Raw genomic sequence first — 18,325 nt, forward strand, 5'->3', positions numbered from 1 at the left:
ATGTCGCACCAGGAAAGGCCTCTCAGGCCAGGAGAGGTCACGCACTGGCAGACCTGGTCTGTGCCTGGCAGGAGATCGTGGCTTCCTGTCTGTGCCCTGCAGGGACCAGCACCCTGTCGGCCACCCACCAGGCGCTCAGATAACACCGCCATAAACGGACCAAGCTCATCTAGCCCCCCTCACGCCCCTGACTCCCTTCGTGATCTTGGGAACAGCCCACGGCTCCCATCTCTGAAACGGGGGTCTTAATATCGACCTTGGAGCGTTGTGAAGAGTCGAACTTTAAAGGGACACACAAAGGAAAGAAGGGAAGGAAGGTTAGGAGGCTGCCTCTCTGTTGCTGCTTCTCGAATATTCCAGACGTGAACGCGGAGGCCCTGAGTGCCGGTTTTCCCTCGGGCACGGTTCGGTTCTAATCGTCAGCTACGCTGCACAAACACGCATGGTCCCCCTGGGGCCCAGGAGACCTATTTGCATCTTGAGTGAACAAAAAAATGCAGCTTGTAAATAAATATCTTAATTTTCCCTGAACCGGCCTTTGTGTCAGGGAAGGTTGTTCAGAACTTCCTGGGATGTCGGGACTTGAAGACGGTGTTGGGAAAGAGGACACACTGGCCGTGGAACAGAACTTCGTCGTTTGCAAATCAGGTGTTTCCCAACATCTTGTTTTCCGGGCCCGGCCTCCGTGTCCCGGGAAGGTTCTCAGCGACCAGGCCCCTCTCATCCCACCCGTCTGGGTGGGGGTCATGCACAGGCCTAATTTGGAATCTTGGGACTGGCTACTCTCATTCTCAACCCCTGCCTGTCCCCCCCACCCCCGCCTGGCCCTTGGCAGTTTCCCATATACTCATCTATCCATATATTTATACAATGAATACTTAGGACGTGCACTGTTCTGGGGGGAGTATGTTAGTCAACAGAGCAGGTGAATGATAAATATCTCTACAAGGAGTGTGCGTATTGGTGACAGGCCACCCGGAGACTCCTTCATTCTCCATAATTTCTTTCCCACGGGGCCACACATCCTCTCCTGCACAAACTCAGCTGTCTCCCGTCTAGCCTGTCCACAGAGCTGGCGGAGAGCTCCTTCTGGACCATTAATCTGATCCCCCCCTCGGGCCTTGCTTCCCATATTCCGAAAGCTCCCCATAGGGGATGATACACAGTCTGCGTTCCTGGTATGCCATTCAGGGTCACGCATCCCTGGATCTCTGGGTCCGTCCTTATCTCCTCAGTCACGGCTCCTTCCTCTCTGTTCCCGAGACACCCCACATGCGTCTCTGTTCCTGGGTCCACTCCCAACCGCTGATCTATACAGAGGGCTCCAGGACTGATACGAGTATCTTTGCTGACTTCTGGAGGCAGGTCTCTCCTACCCAGCTGCTGGGCTGTGGGAGGTCTGTTGGGGTTCCGGAACCTCATCATGGGCTGGGTTTGTTGGGGAGAAGTAACTGATGCGGTGGGGTCTGGAGGCAGTGACCTGATACGTAGGACAGATTCCATCGCCTACTAGCTCTGGTGTGACTGTGGAAAAGTCCTTCAACTGCTTCATCTAGAACAAGGGGCTAACGAGTCCCCCACCCCCTGGAATGAACCTCAGGGACACCGAATCCAATGGCTTTTCCAGTCGACGGGCAAAAGGGCTCAGTTTCGTCATCACTTCAAAGAAAATTTAGTAGGGTTTTGGGGACACATAGAGTCAATATGTGGTCTTTGGCTCACGGACGGTGCTCGAAAAATAGGAATTAGCATTGCACGGCTTTATGTGTTGGTCTCATTGACATGTTGTATTCTGCTATTTGTCTGAGCCTCTACAAGCAACAGGACTCTTTGGGGATCTTCCAGTGGGTCTGACACTCACAAGATCTACCCCGAAAATTGTGTCTGAGGTAACAAGTCTTGGTCCTCATATGCCACAAGTCAGCCCGGGTCGGAGCTAGGCACATGCACCTTCTTATATTCTGCAAACTTTGGGTAAAGGGCTGCATTGCTTTCTCTGGCTATATCGAAACCACCACACGGCCCCCAGAATTCGCCCCATCCGAGCTCCTTCCGTAAACGCATTCATCCTCAAGTTCCATGTTGATGTGAACTCAGCTGTGACTCACAGACCCCTCCAGGGCCCTGGGCTCTGTGGTGGGCTTTGCATGCCGTGTGGCTGTAGCGGTCCCGGTCCCGGTCACGACCACTCACTCACGATCACCCGTGGGTCAGATGTTACCGTCCTCGACTGAGAAGAAATGCGGCCTCCACCAAGCCGCGCTCCTCAGGGAGGATGCGGGGCCGACACAAGTCGTGGGGACAGTGTGGCGGCCAATCTCTGGGGCAGTCCTGCTCCTGCCCTTGGTCCACAAGCCAGGAGCACACAGAAGGCTGGAGCAGGAGGCAAACTGAGCGTATTTTCTGGGTGGGAATGACTTGGGTCTCTTCATTCCTGTAACCGAATAAAATGCATTGGGTTCCTCAGCCTGGTGATCACGGTTTTCATTTTTTTCTTTGAAAATGCTTCTGGAGCAATAGGCACTTGAAAAGATTTATTGCCTGAAATGAAAACTCCAAGAAGGTGAAATGAGAACATATCTGTTGAGGTAGAACAGAGTTTCTTGCCGCGGAGCAGGTCTGCTGTTGGGGGGCCGCGGGGGCTGGTGGGTAGAGATGTGGAAGGAGGCGTGGCGGAGACCCCAGCTCCAATGACCCCAGTTTTTGGCAGAGTCTTGGGGCTTTTCCCGGCCTCTCACACCACCTCCTACGCACACACGTGGCAGGTGACCCATTTTCTTATCCCTCTCCTCACGTCTTGTCTTGAGAGGGAATGGAAGGCTTGTACAAAGCCAGCAGCTGTCTTGAAACAGATACGCCATAGAATCCTGAAAGGAGGAATGTGGTTGACCTGTAGGAGAAGGGGAAAGGCATGAGCAGAGAGAAGCTTCTGGAAAGGGGGGTGGGGTTGGGGGGGTGGATTGGTGAGTAGGAAACAAGGATGGGGGATGTGGTCTCGAGGTGAAAGGTTCAGGCTCTGGAACCAGGCTACCAGATGGGACTGCTCTCCCCTCCTTCCTGGAGGCCTGGCCTCAGGAATGTCACCTGCCGGGCCTCGGTTGACGTACCTGTGAAATGGGGAAGCCATAATAGGCTCCGGTTCACCAAGTCATTCTGAGGACTCAGGAAGAAGATGTTTCAAAAACATAACCTGTTAGAGAGAGAGAGAGAGAGGGGTGGGGGAAGGAGAGACAGAATCCCAAGCAGGCTCCGCACTGTCAGCGCAGAGCCCAATGCGGGGCTCAAACTCACGACGTGTGAGATCACGGCATGAGCCAAAACCAAGAGTCAGACGCTGAGTCTGTTGACTGAGCCACCCAGGTGCCCTGAAGTTGGGGGGGTTTAACTACCATGATTGTGCTTTATTACACAACCCCACCTAGTCTATGCTGACTGATACCCAGATTCCAGTCGGTCATTTTGTGTGTCTGGCTCTCGACCACATCTTCATTGACCTCGATGATGTCTCTCCTTCTCTCCCTCCCAGGAAGCAGTCCCAGCTCAGGGCCTTAAGGTGCTTTACGCACATTTTCCTCCTGTTGCCATCCTAGACGCTGAGGAGAAGCAGGCCCTAAGCTTGGATGTGCTTCCCGTCAGTTCCTTGCCAAGGTCATGGCAAATATCTCTGCTCCGATCCCGTCAGCCCAGACCTCAGTTGCTCCATGGTTATTGCTGACAGTTTTATAGGTGTTGTAAGCATATTCCTGTCAATACACTTGACCTCTAGCATTGAACACAGAGAAGTAAAGGTGCATGCATTATAATTTCCCACATGGGAGGTTGCGTTTGTAAAGGGATTACTGTGGTTTTTTAACTTCCCGGACACGTGGATTTTCCAGGGACGTGTTGTGTTTCCATAGGCAAGGGTATTCACGCATCTTTTTCAGCATCAAGGTTGCTCTGGTTGAGTCTGGGGCATAGAGAGTTAGCCCAGACAGTGCAGGAAGGGTTAGACCAACACTCGGGATTTTTTTTTTTTTTAATGTGTATTTATTTTTGAGAGACAGAGAGAGCATGAGCCGGGGAAGGGAAGAGAGAGGGAGACACAGAATCCAAGGTAGGCTCCAGGCTCTGAGCTGTCAGCACAGAGCCCGACTTGTGGGGCTCAAACCCACAAGTTGTGAGATCATGACCTGAGCCGAACTGAGACGCTTAACCCATTGAGCCACCCAGGCGCCCCAACACTCGGGACCTTTAACGAGAGGACCTTTAACGAGTTGGTTCTAGAGAGGCTGTCCTAGCTAGGATCCCCCTGAAACCAGAAGGAGCTGGGATGCGGTTTCTTCGGAAGGTGATCTCAGGGAGCACTCAAGGAGTGAGGACACAGGGGGTAGTGAGACAGGTCGGAAGGAAAAGCCGCTGGGGGGGGTGTTCAGAGGTTGCTCCGTGGGCAAAGGGGGCCCCATTCCTCCGGGACCTTTTGAAGACGTACAGGGAGGGCACGAGTGTTTTGCTTCCCACCTCTCCCCTACCCGAAGGTGCGGCCCTCAGGGCTGCTCACATGTCCTGTACTCCAGCCAGGGGAGGGTCACTGTCGGCAAAGTGCGCTGACAAAGCAGGGACTCTACATGTTCGAGGCCAGATCCCGCTCCTTGGAGTGAGCCGAAGGCCCCCAGAAACGACCACACCAGCTGCAGCGGAGATCTGGGGCGGACGGGGGCTGAGACTGAGAGGCAGAGTGACAGCTGTGTCTGCGACAACGCTTGGATGCCATTCGCAATAAAAACATAGTGTGCCTCGTGTTTTTGTTAATGTTGCTTTTTGAGAGGGAGGGAGAGAGCGAGCAGGGGAGGGGCGGCGAGGGGGCGGGAACAGAGGGTCTGAAGTAGGCTTCCCGCTGACAGCAGAGAGCCTGACACGGGGCTTGAACTCGCGACCCAGGAGGTCATGACCCGAGCCCAAGTCAGACACTCAACCAGCTGAGCTGCCCAGGTGCCCCCAGTGCCCAGTATTTTTATCCAACGCCGTCTTCCTGGAAAGGCAGGCTCATTGCCAGCCCTGTCTCTGATGGGGCCGAATGTGGGTGAAGAGGGCCGTGCGCATATGGCCTAGAAGCTGACAACCCATCAGATCCCAGCCGTTCTCCGTGACTGGGGAAACTGAGGCAATATGGCAGCCTTCCCCGGCACTATCTCCCCGGCCTTTTCCTACCTCCTCACTCCAGCCCCCTCAGACCAATGCCAGCATCTGGTTTCACCCTGGCTTGGAGCCCCTTGCTCCCGCACGACCCCCCGCAGACCGCGTTCTCGCTCAGCACAACCTGGAGGTGAGACCCAGAGGGAGACGGTCTGCTCAAGGGACGCCCCCGGGGCCCTGGGGCCCAAGTCCTCAGGCTCCCTGAGATGCGCACGCGCTCCCGCGGAATGTGCCGCAGCCACGCGGAGACGGATGATCACGACCGCCGCTGGCAGGGGTGACGCTGTGTTCTCGTTTCTTCTCGCAATATGCCATCTGTAGGAGAGAAATTGATTTTTAAAACAAACAGGCTTTGTGTAAAATGTGTACGTATGTAAGGTGCCATTATTAAGCTTTGCAGATGACTTTCTCCCCCCCCCCGCCCCAAAGTGCCATCATAGCTTCTCGGCCGCTGAGATGCAGAGCTCGTGACCGGGGTTCCACGTGAGGGTCACGCCGGGGGCCTGCCAAGCCCCTCTCAGACCCTCGAGCTCCTCCAGCTCAGGGAGGGCACGGCTCTGGACGGCAGTCCTCCTTCCGAAGCGCTTAATCGGGTTTTCCAGGTGGGGGGAGGGCTGTAAGCGCTTTTCTGCTCTTGGACAAAGGCAGGGATAACGTTAGACGTGCATTTTTTTAATGTTTTCTTTTTTTTTTTTACTTTTTTATTTTTTTATTCGAGAGAGAGAGCGAGCGAGCATGAGTCGGGGAGGGGCAGAGAGAAAGGGAGACACAGAATCCGAATCAGGCTCCAGGCTCCGAGCTGTCGGCACAGAGACTGACGCGGGGCTCGAACCTGCGAACTATGAGATCGTGACCCGAGCCGACGTCGGACGCTTCAGGGACTGAGCCCCCCAGGTGCCCTTAGTTGTGCGTTTTGAAGTGTGTACTTGTGGTATAGACAGCAACAGTACAGGACCCACGGGGGTCTTAGGTTTCCCGAGAAGAAGAAAGTCTGCCTCAAGACTGAAGTGTCAACTTACCTGATTTTCCAGCCTGCTGGCCTGTCCTACAGATCTCAGACTTGACGGCCTCTGCAGCTGTGTGAGCCATTTCCTTATACTAAATCTCTTAACATCTATATATGTATATGTCCAGTTATATCTCAGTCTCTCTCTCTCTATTACTATCATCTATTGCTTTGCTTTCTCTGCAGAACTTCGACTGATACAACCTCAATAATCCTTACTCTTCTATAATCTCCTCCCCTTGAGTTTGGGTGGGAGCCTGTGGATACAATGATACATCACTCCTACGATTACGGCACGAGGCTTTTGCAAATGTAATTAGAGTTCCAAAGTAGTGGACTTTAACCTAGGGAGATTTCTGGAGGGGCCTGACTCAATCCCACAGCTCTCTAAAACTTGATCTGAAGGTCAGACACAGGAAGTCAGAGATTTGAGAAGGATTCAATGTGCCCTCACTGGCCCGAAGAAGGAAGGGGCTCATACGGCGAGGAATGTGGGTGGCCTCTTGGAGTTGAGAATGACCCTTGGCCGACAGCTGGCAAGATGGTGGGACCTCAGCCCTACAATGGCAAGCTACTGAGTTGTGCCCACAAGATCGAATTTAGAGGCAGATTTTCCCCAGAGCCTCCAGAAAGGATTCAATCTGACCATCACCTTTGTCTTAGCCTTGTGATACCCCAAGCAGAGAAGCCAGACACACTGGGCCCAGCTTGTGACCTACGGAACTGGGAGGTGTTGGGCGAGGCCCTAAGGTTGTGGTCCTTTGTCACATCATCAGCAGAAAGCTCATACCAAAGCTAATACCATCCCGGGTGGCATTCATAGAAGCCGGCCACAAGTCAAGAGCGGTGAGAGCCACCTGGGAACTTGGTTTCAGCTCCGGGATCTACGTTTCTGGAGGGTCGTGTCCAGATGAGAGAGTGAAGGGGGGGTGGCACGTGCCAGGAGGGGCTAGCTGGGGGATAGTGACTGTTCGTGGTTGAGAGGGGGTACTCAGGGGCACGGTCACGGGCTCACAACGTACGTAGAACTACCCAGTGCAGAAGCCATCCTGTCTTGCGTGCCAGGGCTAATAGCTGCCCGGAGGAGCTATCTATGGGCCGGAGCAGAACCCACCAAGTTTCTTCAGGCCTGACCCAAAGGCACTGCTTCACTACGCAGGACCACAGCCCTTATAAAGTGGACCCACATGCTTCTGGGAGCTTCTGGGAATCTCGCAAGCCATTCTGTGGCCCGTGTGTTTGCCATTGTTTGGGCATCTCTAGAAAAATGTCCTCTCGCTCTATCTGGATTTAAAGCCCACCAGGCACTGCAAACCCCTGCCGTTTCCGAGGCACGGGCATTCTTACTGTGCTGGAGTGGACCGAGGGATCGGTGGGTCTTCAAGCCCCTTCCTCTCTGACTCTCCCCTGTCCTCCCGTCCTACCCTCTCTTCCTCTCCTTCTTTAATCGGTAGGCCGCACCAAAGTGTGTTGTCCCCTTACCATACAGCCTTCTGTAATTTATGTCTGCCTCAAGAAGTCCAACTCAACTCAATACCCACAGCGAGCCCCCCGCTGCCCTTGTCAAGCCTCACATGTATCAGGCATGTGCGAAACAGGTGACATGTATCGTCCGACCAAGTTCACAGCCTTCCTTTGAAGTGGGTATTATCATTTACAGGTGAGCACATGAGTCACGGGCAATTTGGTGGGTGCGAGACCCTGTGGAGAGAGAGAAGGAACGATTAAATGCACGGTCGACTGCTCTCAAAGGCACATAACCCAACGAGAGTTAAACAAACAAACAAAAAGTCCGGAGAGTAAGGCGGACGCTCAGGACAGGGACATAATGTGCCTTAAGCACATGTCCTGCTGTTCCGTCCCCATCCCACTTCCTCTATGGTGTCTCCTTAGGGACATCGTGGGTCTTGCCACTCGGGCGGCCGGTGCTCAAAGAAACCTTCAGTGCCCGTCCTGTACCAGACACATTTGGTAACACAACTGGCTTTCTATCCAGTCTCATTTGGTCCCCGTAAGGCTTTTGAAACCGGGGGCAGACAGAAGTTAATAAATGATTAAACCAATCATCCTGGCATATCCAGTGGCCAGGCATGACCCCTGGCCCATAAAGTGCTCTGGTTCAGTTGAAAAGGCTGGGCCAGAGGACAGAAGTCCGTGCCTGTCACTTCTCAAGGCGGAGGCCTGACAGGTCATTTCACGTTTGCAAGAGGGAGCTGGCACCATTTCCCCAGCCCCGGTCAGGTGCCTCCCACCGTCTGGAATGTGGGCCCCCGCAATGATCGTTTCGTTCCTAGTTTTCACGGAGCCTTGCTCCTCTGGAAAACCTCAGCCAATCGAAGCTCGACGTTAAGTTAATGAAAACGTGATCGTATTGTAACATCCCCCCCCCCCCCCCCCCTTCCAGCAAACATCCTATCGAGGGCGAACCGACTCTGAGCTGTGCGGTAGGAAGCAGCAGCTTCGGTCCCTGCCTGCTGGGTCTCTTTTCTACATCAGACAGACAGACTAAATCAGCAATTAGCTGCTGAGGGTGGCTTTCGATTAGCAAGCAGCTGCTACACTCCCATTAGTTAATGTCACCGTCCCTGCATTCCTTCTGAATGATAATTGCAGTAGGTAGCAATGCATATTTTTAACGGTTCCCCTTTTTTGTTTAAAACGGAAAGAATGCCCTTCTCTTTCTACAAAAGCTCAGCTACAGTATTGTTGCTCCTGTAAAGAAAAAAAAATAAAAATAAACCCAACCTGGGACCATTCTATCCCAACGAGTAGCCCCATGAAACCCCAGGCCGTCAGCCTGAAAAGAGGATGTTGCTCGGAACCAGTTTTGTTTGGAACCAGTTTCAGCCGAAGGCAGCGCGTGCGCGTGCGTGCGTAGGGGACGGTGTTTGTGAGGGCCCACACGTTTCGGGAATGACAGCTGTAAATTGTCCACGGTGAGGCGTTCCCTGAATATTCTTCTGGACCGCTCTTATCGGTGGGGGGAACCGTAAGCGGCAAGGGAATTCGGAGGCGTGAGTTGACGAAACCTGTTTATCTTTGTTTTTATTTCGTTTTAAACTTCTGATCTGGGGAAATTTTGGATTTACGAAAACGTTGCAAAGATAGTGAAGTGCGTTCTTCACCCGGCTTCCCTGAAGGCACGGACAACTAGGCATACGTAACCATCGTGCAGTTAGCAGAACTAAGAAACTGATACGGGTGCCGCGCTCTTAACGGACAGACTAGATTTGGAGGGTGCCTGTTTTTCCACTCATGTCCCTTTTCTGCCCCGGGATCCAGTCCAGACCCCCACATGGCATTTAGCTGTCGTGACTCTTCAGGGTCCCGTGATCTAAGACAGGTTCCTGAGTTTTTTCTCTCGTGCCCTGGATAGTTTTGAAGAACACGAAGCAGGCATCCACCTAAATCCAGCTGATTAGGGGCGCCTGGGTGGCGCGGTCGGTTGGGCGTCCGACTTCAGCCAGGTCACGATCTCGCGGTCCGTGAGTTCGAGCCCCGCGTCAGGCTCTGGGCTGATGGCTCGGAGCCTGGAGCCTGTTTCCGATTCTGTGTCTCCCTCTCTCTCTGCCCCTCGCCCGTTCATGCTCTGTCTCTCTCTGTCCCAAAAATAAATAAACGTTGAAAAAAAAATTTTTTTTAAATAAATAAAATAAATCCAGCTGATTAGGTTGGGGTTGTAGGATTTTGAGACGCTGTCACAGAGATGAAGGGCTGCGTGATATCAGAGGGTATGTGATATCAGCATACGTTATCAGGGGTGATGGGAACGTTGGTCAGGACGCTGTCCGCCAGCTTTCTCCAACAGAAAGATACAACATTCCCTTTCCCTTACCTTACTCTTCGGGAACAAATCGCTAAATGAAGCACCAAATCAAGAGGAGAGGAGTTAAGTCCCACCTCCCAGGGATACATCATTTGGAATTCTTATGGAGTGAGGATTTGGGGAATGTGCCTTATTTTAAATTTATATTTATTTGAGAGAGAGACAGAGAGGGAGCACTAGTAGGGGAGAGGGGCTGAGGGAAAGAGAGAATCCCAAGCAGGCTCCACGCTGAGCGGACATGGGACTCGGTGCCGTGACCCTGGGATCGTGACGTGAACCCAAATTAAGAGTCAGACACTCAACTGACTGGGCCACCCAGGCACCCTGGGGATTGTGGCTTTAATGGAAGACCTGTCACTATGCGCTTTTGGTCCAGTAACCCAAGCTCTCTCAGCCTCAGAATTTCTTTCCATGAAATGAGAGGCTGCACAAGACCGGCTGAGGGGTTCCAGCTAGCTCCACCCTACCAATAAGGCCTTAGATAAGTTTCTTAAACTCCATAACCTTCAGTTGTCTTGTCTATAAACTGCTGTGGTTGGGAGACTGAGACAGCAGCCGTAAGGCATTTTGCACAGAGCTTGTGCACGGGGACATGTTATGAATTTCAGCTCTTGTTTGGACCACATGGAGACTCAGTAACAGGCTAGTCAAAGTTACTCAGTAATGGCATCAGAAAGGGTTCGTAGAATTAGTTCCCTGGCACGTGCTTGAAAAGAATGTCTCCCATCCTTCCTGGCTTTGTTGAAACACGAGACCTATAACGGCAGCTTGAGGACATTGCACACATCCAGCCTTGCCGTGCAATTGTGCACAAGTACAGTTTCCGTGAAGAAAATAGAGCGCTGAATGTCAGGTGGAAAACGGTTCCGGACCGTCTTGCCCACTACGTGGCGAACCGTCAGCCGGTGCCTCCGTTTCCCTATCTGTTAAAGAAACACGGCCATCGCGGCTCCCGGCCCAGGGAAAACCACATGGCAGACGTTCGGTTCCGAAGCTAGGTAGATGGCTTACCCATCATAAACTGCTTATTTCAACGGAATAGACGGGCAGAAAGCCATTGATTAAGTCTTCAGAGGCATGAAGCGGCATGGCCTTCAAAATGGGTAGCTGAGATCATAGCGGTGGTTTGATTTCAGGTGATAGAGTTGGGCCCCATACTAGTGATAGTGAACGTTTTATTTATTTATTTGTGTCAGTTTCAGAGGTACAATATAGGGACTCGACGGCTCCGTACGTCACCCGGTGCTCATCACGACAAGGGCACCCCTTAATCCCCATCACCCATTTCACCCGTCTCCCTCCCCGCCTCCCCTCTGGTAACCTTCAGTTTGTTCTCTATAGTTGAAGAGTTTGTTTCTTGGGTTGTCTCTCTTGTTTTCCTTTGCTCGCCGTTCTGTTTCTTGGATTCCACATAGGAGTGAAATCGTACAGTATTTGTCTCTCTCTGACTGATTTCGCATAGCGTTGTGCTCTCTAGGTCCACACGGGCGGTTGCAAATGGAAAGATTTCATTCTTTTTTATGGCCAAATAATATTCCGTCGTGTATACATCTTCTTTATCCATTCATCTGCCATTGGATGTTTGGGTTGCTTCCATAGTTTGGCTATTGTAAATAATGCTCCAATGAACATAGGGGTGCGTATATCCCTTTGAATTGATATTCTCCTATTCTTTGGGCAAATAGCCAGTAGTGCGATTTCTGGACCATCGGGTGCTTCTATTTTTAATTTTTTGAGGAACCTTCATACTGTCTTCCACAGTGGCTAAAACTGTTACACTCTCACACGCTGATGTGTTATAAATGGCTAAGCTCTATTTAGAAAAAAAAAAGCACACACTTGCATATAGACAGAAGTCATGAGACTGCTCTCAGACTTTGACCCAGTGAGCCCGTCCAGGGGGCTCAAACCTAAAATAGCTGAACTGAAGAAAATAGCAACATGCATGGAGATACCTATTGGTGCCTTCTAGATGGTTGTGAGGAGAAAGGCCATCATCTAACGGGGACGGATAAGAAGTGGGAGTACCCTACCTCACTCAGTAACAAGAAGTTAATTACAAGAAATTGGGGCGCCTGGGTGGCGCAGTCGGTTGAGCGTCCGACTTCAGCCAGGTCACGATCTCGCGGTCCGGGAGTTCACGATCTCGCGAGATCTTGAGTGATCTCGCGTGAGTTCGAGCCCCGCGTCGGGCTCTGGGCTGACGGCTCGGAGCCTGGAGCCTGTTTCCGATTCTGTGTCTCCCTCTCTCTCTGCCCCTCGCCCGTTCATGCTCTGTCTCTCTCTGTCCCGAAAATAAATAAACGTTGAAAAAAAAAATTAAAAAAAAAAAAAAGAAACGAAGCAACACAGGAAGTACTTATGGTGGATTGTGTAGTGAAAATAATAGGAAGAACGCGACGCACACACCGCGTTGGAGCTGTGAAAATACTTGAGCGTGTGGACAGATGCTAGAAGGAAATGTGCAAAAGTGAAAACGTGGTTCTGGTAAGAGAAAAAAAAAGCAGTTAGGGGCGCCTGCGTGGCTCAGTCACTTACGCATCTGACTCCAGCTCAAGTCATGATCTCATACTTCATGTGTTCGAGCCCTGCATTGGTGTCTCTGCTGTTAGCACAGACCCTGCTTTGGATCCTCTGTCTCCCTCTCTCTCTCTCTGTCCCTCCCCCCGCTCATTCTCTCTCTCTCTCTCTCTCTCAAAATAAATCAACTTATAAAAAAGCCATTAGGTAAGAGTTAAACAAATATTCTTTTATGTTAAGCGTCCCAGCAAATATTTCAAGTTCAGCAAAACAGAGGTGCTCAAATTGGTCAATGGTTTGGAATAAATACACGTGGGCTCCCATGAACACCTTTTGCTGCACATAAATATTTCCCCAACCTCCCCTTTCCCTTATGTGCCCCTTAAAGCTCCTAAATAAAATTAGTAGAGTCAACAGAATCATTTTTAAAGGATGAAGAGAAACAGTTTCAGGACTCTAAAGAGGGAAAGAAAGCTTTTTTCTCTTCATTCTTCAGTGGCTTGTTAGAGGTGCTCAGAGCCTGTGTTATTGAACCCCGAGGGTGACAGGCATTAAGGTGAATCTATTGCCGAGCCTGGGTCTTTAATGAGTGCATTGATCAGAGAAGAGACGCAAGAAAGCACAGTCCGGTGACACATGAATGAATACAAATTTAGCCTCGACTGAAGATCTTCCACAGTCGGCCTGTTCCCCGCTGACAGTGTGAACAGGAGGAGAGGAAAGCGATTTCGGTCCTCAGTCTTGATTCTCTTCATGCTGTTGGCAGTTTTTAAGAGCAAGTTATGACTATTTTACCTTTAAACGCAACGGGAACTTGTCAAAGATTCCCTCCCTGGAAGTGATGATCGAGCACGACTCTACTTGGTACCGATTTTGAATCTGAAATCAATCCGTTTGCCTGGAGGAGAAACTACTTTTCAACCACTGGATTTGTCCAGAAATTGGGACTGGCTGCCTTGGCAGAGAGCGAGTGCCCCGTCCTCGGAAGAATGCAAAGGAGGGCAGGTTGGCCGGTTGGTGAGGAGTTTCAGAGGGGCTCAGACGCGGAAGAGAGACCTGGGGAGAGGAGGAGAGCTTGATATTGGGTCACCTTTCAGATTAATCCAACGTTGGCTGTCTACCCTTCTAGGAAACCACCCAGTGGAATGATAAGGACCACAGCGTTTTGGAAATAGACAGATGGAGTTTTGGATGCTGGCTTTGTGAGTTATTGTATGACATTGGACAACTCCCCATCCTAGTTCACCTATTTCTCAGTTTCTTTATTAATCAAGTGGGGATGCGAATAGGACCTGAGTCACAGGTTCGCCACGAGTTCGATAATGCACAAGCATCATGGGTAGTGTGTTCCCCACAGTGGCCACGGTGTAACACGTTCTCAGTAAGTGTCATCACTATCACGATTAATTTTTCATTACATTCAGTGACGACACATCGAACCCTTCCTAGGTGCTTGGTCTTTTTACCCGTGACATCTCACCTAAACTCCTGAGAAGGGGTGAATCGCGTCCCCCAGATTGACGTGCGGAAGCCCTAACCTCCAGGAGCTCAGAATGTGACAGCGTCTGGAGACGGAGACTTTCAAGAGATAATTCAGATAAAATGAGGTCGCGTGGGTGAGACCCGATCCAATACGAGTGGTGTCCTCGTAAGAAGATATTAAGACACAGATAATATGCAGAGGGAAGGCCATGTGAGGGTACAGGAAGGGGGCCGTCTTGCAAGCCCAGGAGAGAGACGCCAGGAGACCCCAGCCCTGGTGACTCCCTGCTCTCGGACTTCCAACTTCTAGAACTGTGAGAAAATTAAGGTCTGCTGTTACAGCTACCCACTCTGTGGCACTCTTACCACAGACCTGGCAAACCGACCTACGTCTCAACCACCCTGGGACGTATGGATGATTACGTAGGTTTTCCAGAAGAAGACACTGAGGTTCAGAGAGGGGCGATGACATCTTCGGGGTTACACAGCCCCCTCAAGCAACTATCGTTTTTGCCTGAGAGTCAAGGGAAGGTGACAGGGTCGGTATTTAGCACATCGTAGGAGCTCCATAAAAGGGAGGGCCTCCCTCGCGACCGAGCGGGGACACGCACGTTGCCGCCATGAGCCCCCTTCTTCCCGCCATCGGCCCCTCTCCCAACTTACTCCGAAGGGCACTCTTGCTTACCTGTTGGCCCTTACGTGCTAAGACTCCCAACTTTTCTTTCTCCCCTTTATCGGTCTCCCGACTGTGGCACATCAGCACCTTTTGATTTCTGCAGCCTCTTCAGAAGTATTTTTGACACAAACAATAGTCCCGGTTTTTGCCTTTTCAAGAGGCATCAGCACAATCCGAGCAGACACTGGTGACTCATTTTGATCATCGCCTTAAAGCAATCCCCTCTGTGAGCCGGGACCTGACAGGCCTCACTGTGCCGTGGAATCTTACACTATTTTTATGCCTTTTAATCTATCTTTTAACAGCCTCCTTGTTTAGAACTCTGGGCCCTGGAGTCTCAGAAAGCACGTTTTCCAGAGCGGGGAGAACAAACCTGGCCTGTCTTAATCAAAGGCTCAGGGAGCCCCGGTCTGGGGTCCGTATCCAATCTTTAGCTTTTCTAGTGCATTCCCCCATGGTTTCCTTTTATAATAGCCTCAGCGGGGACTCCCTGCCCGCTTGGCAGGGCTGCTGGCTGCCGTCTTAATAACTGCTGAGCTTCTCCAAGGCAGGAGACTGTCAAAACGTTTCTAAAGGGCCTGAGTTGCTCAACTGAGTCACTGTTATGGGAAGGTCATTACGAAAGTGACATGTCAGGGTGAACATCAGGGATGGGGTCAGTCGTTACCTTCGGAACGCCTCCCCGTTACCCTGGGGCCACGTAGAGCCGTGGGCTTCTCCCCGGGCTTCTTAAGAACTTGGTACGTCTCCTTGTTTTGTGTTCCATTTGATGTAACAAGCACTCATGAAGATTTGACAGGATGCACGCCAATGTAGTGACGTCAGCATCTTTCTATTGACTTATACGGTGAGTTCCTGCACCTCAGGAGGAGTTTAAGGTGGGGACACAGTACTCTGACCCTAAGACTCATTTCTGCTGCCCTCTGAAGATCCAGGCCAAGAGAACCGCATATGCAAGAAAGAGAGCCAGGTGGGAGACAAACCCATTTTATTCACAGAATAGTCGGGCAAACAACTTGTATCCTTTACTGCTGGGTCACTGGGAAAATTGAGCTGGAGAAAGGGAAGGGGTCTGGGTCTCCTGTGGACCCCCGGTACGCTATTCTGGACACCAAATGCTTCATCCAAGCCCCAAGACTGGCCCTGAGACCTGAACACCACCAGCAGTGTGGATGAAGGTTCAACAGGGCCCCACAGGACAATCCTACCCCAAATGGCCGCAGCAGAGGGGAGAATATGAAAGAGAGACAAATCCTGGCTTTGGGGCTTGATGGCCTTGAGCTCGTGGCCTATCAGCTCAGCATGAACTCCTCCCGGTGCTTTGGGAGGTTGTCAGGAAAATCTTCTTTCCCCTACAATACAAAAGTAGTCAGAGTAGGGGAAGCTGAGGCAGAGATGGTAAAAAAGCTCAAAACCCATCAGAGACCCCACATGTGGATGGATCCTCCAAGGGCACCAGGCCCAAGTCACCATCACTCAGCTGGAAACACAAGAGTGAAGGGACCTGCCGAAAGCCACGTGGTCACTGCTGAGCAGAGGAGTGGTTCGAGAGTGAGTGTCTTGATTCCCTCTCCATCCTCTCTGCCCTGCAAGAGTTTGGGGACGGAGGTTCCTTGGCTGGTGATTATGGTCCAGCCACTTTGCAGCTCGCGCCGTAATGAGGAGGGAGCTGTGCTCTTCCTGAGTTCCTTTTTGTCCCTCTGACTTTCAAATGAAAACGCGTCTTAGAGGAACAGGAGGTCTCTGAATGCTGTGCAGGAACCTCCTTCCTTAGCAGGTCTTTCTGCCTCCACCACAGGGTTACTGCTAACAAACTGTGTTCTTGCAATGTCTCAAAACATTGAATTTCCCTTCCCTCCACTGGCCCTGTCTTTACAGCCTGGGGTCAAGCTGAGAAATGCAGTGGAATGTTGCCTTCCAGTCGAACAAATGGAAAGATAGCAGATGAATTTGATGTGACGAACTAACTACATATGGGGCTTTGTGTGGACTATTTAATATAGCAATCTTATGAGAGAGTATCCCTTTTGCAGAGAGGAAAACCGAGGCATTGAGAGTTTAAATAAGCTGCCCAAGTTGACCCAGTAGGGTGGTGGTGAAGGCAGTACTTGAGCCAGACCTATCTGAATGTGCAACCCATACTCTTGGCTTTATACAATAGCTCCCTTACATACTTTTCCATACTCACATCCCTTAATAAGATTTATCCACAATTTTTGGTTAAGCTGATAAGGAACGTTTACAGAATTATGACTATGTAAATATTGATCCCCACCAGGCAAAAGAGTATGCAGTTATGTAGACTTCAACATTTTGTTTCACCTGGAGTTAATAATTGCCTTGATTTGGGGCGCCTGGGTGGCTCAGTCGGTTAAGCGGCCGGCTTCGGCTCAGGTCACGATCTCGCGGTCCGTGAGTTCAAGCCCCGCTTCGGGCTCTGTGCTGACAGCTCAGAGCCTGGAGCCTGTTTAAATTCTGTGTCTCCCTCTCTCTGACCCTCCCCCGTTCATGCTCTGTCTCTCTCTGCCTCAAACATAAATAAACGTTAAAAAAAATTTTTTTTAATTATTGCCTTGATTTTCTGTGGTTTATTTTCTGTGTACCCACTGCTTTCTTCTCCGGTGTTCTTACCTTCTGTCATACGCTTGTCAGTAGTTCTCCAAAAACTTAAACAGTTCTACACTCTCAGTTTTATATTTTTTTATAGTTACTGGAAACCTGTCTCCTGCATCCCCAGAGCGTTTTCTTTCAATCTGAACAGATCACTTTCTCAGGCTGGCACACAATGGCCGTCCTGGGACTTCCAGTTGATCATCTTACGCTTCTGAGTTGAATTCTCTGTCCTTTGGATCCTGTGTTTTCTTTGTCTATTTTTTTTTCATTTTACTAAGTGCCTCTTCCAGCATTTTTCGAGGAAAGGACTGTAGATGTAGTCCTACTGAGCTAAAGAAATAGAGATCAGAGCTCAGTGCTTGAGGCAGGTGGAATCCCCAGGGTGGGGATTTGGAGAGCAACCTATGTAGAAAACGAGTCCTGTCAGTTGATGTAGGAGTCCCTGAGAGTCTCAGGGTGAACTTGGGCTGTATGTGCACAGGGCAAAGCACTCAAACCTTATCACGGAGCAGCTGTTATGGCGCTGAGAACAGAGCAGAGCTATTAGAGGTCAAGCAGGGCTAGAGAAATTGGAGTTCTCGCCCTGCAGGGTAGGGAAATCCCCTTGACATCCTAGCCTCTAGCCGTGATGTCAGAAAGACCACGATTTAAGAGTACGGACCATGCCATGGACCTGCCTTGTCTGAGTCCCGCCAAGTTAGAGGGGCTTGGAAAATGCCTTGAGCTTTCCACAGATCTGAGCAAACAAGGTGTGAAAACAAGCCTTTGCAAGTTCAAATGATTAACCCGTAGTTGCATGGTTTGGGATTTCAGAGGGCGATAACTGAAGCCAGAGCTTGTACAATGTCCTTTGCGCGATGTTCAATATTCAATAAAATTTTCAGGGGACCTTAAAAAAAAAAACCCCCAGGAAAATGTAAGCCATAGTAAAAAACGAAACAAAGCAAAACACAGTTAAGAGATACCCAAACCCAAGATAGTGTATGCGGTATGCTTAGCGAAGACTTTCAAATGATCCCTGTAAATA

The sequence above is a fragment of the Prionailurus viverrinus genome, chromosome F2, assembly GCF_022837055.1.
Source record: "Prionailurus viverrinus isolate Anna chromosome F2, UM_Priviv_1.0, whole genome shotgun sequence".
NCBI classification, from domain to species: Eukaryota; Metazoa; Chordata; class Mammalia; order Carnivora; family Felidae; genus Prionailurus; species Prionailurus viverrinus.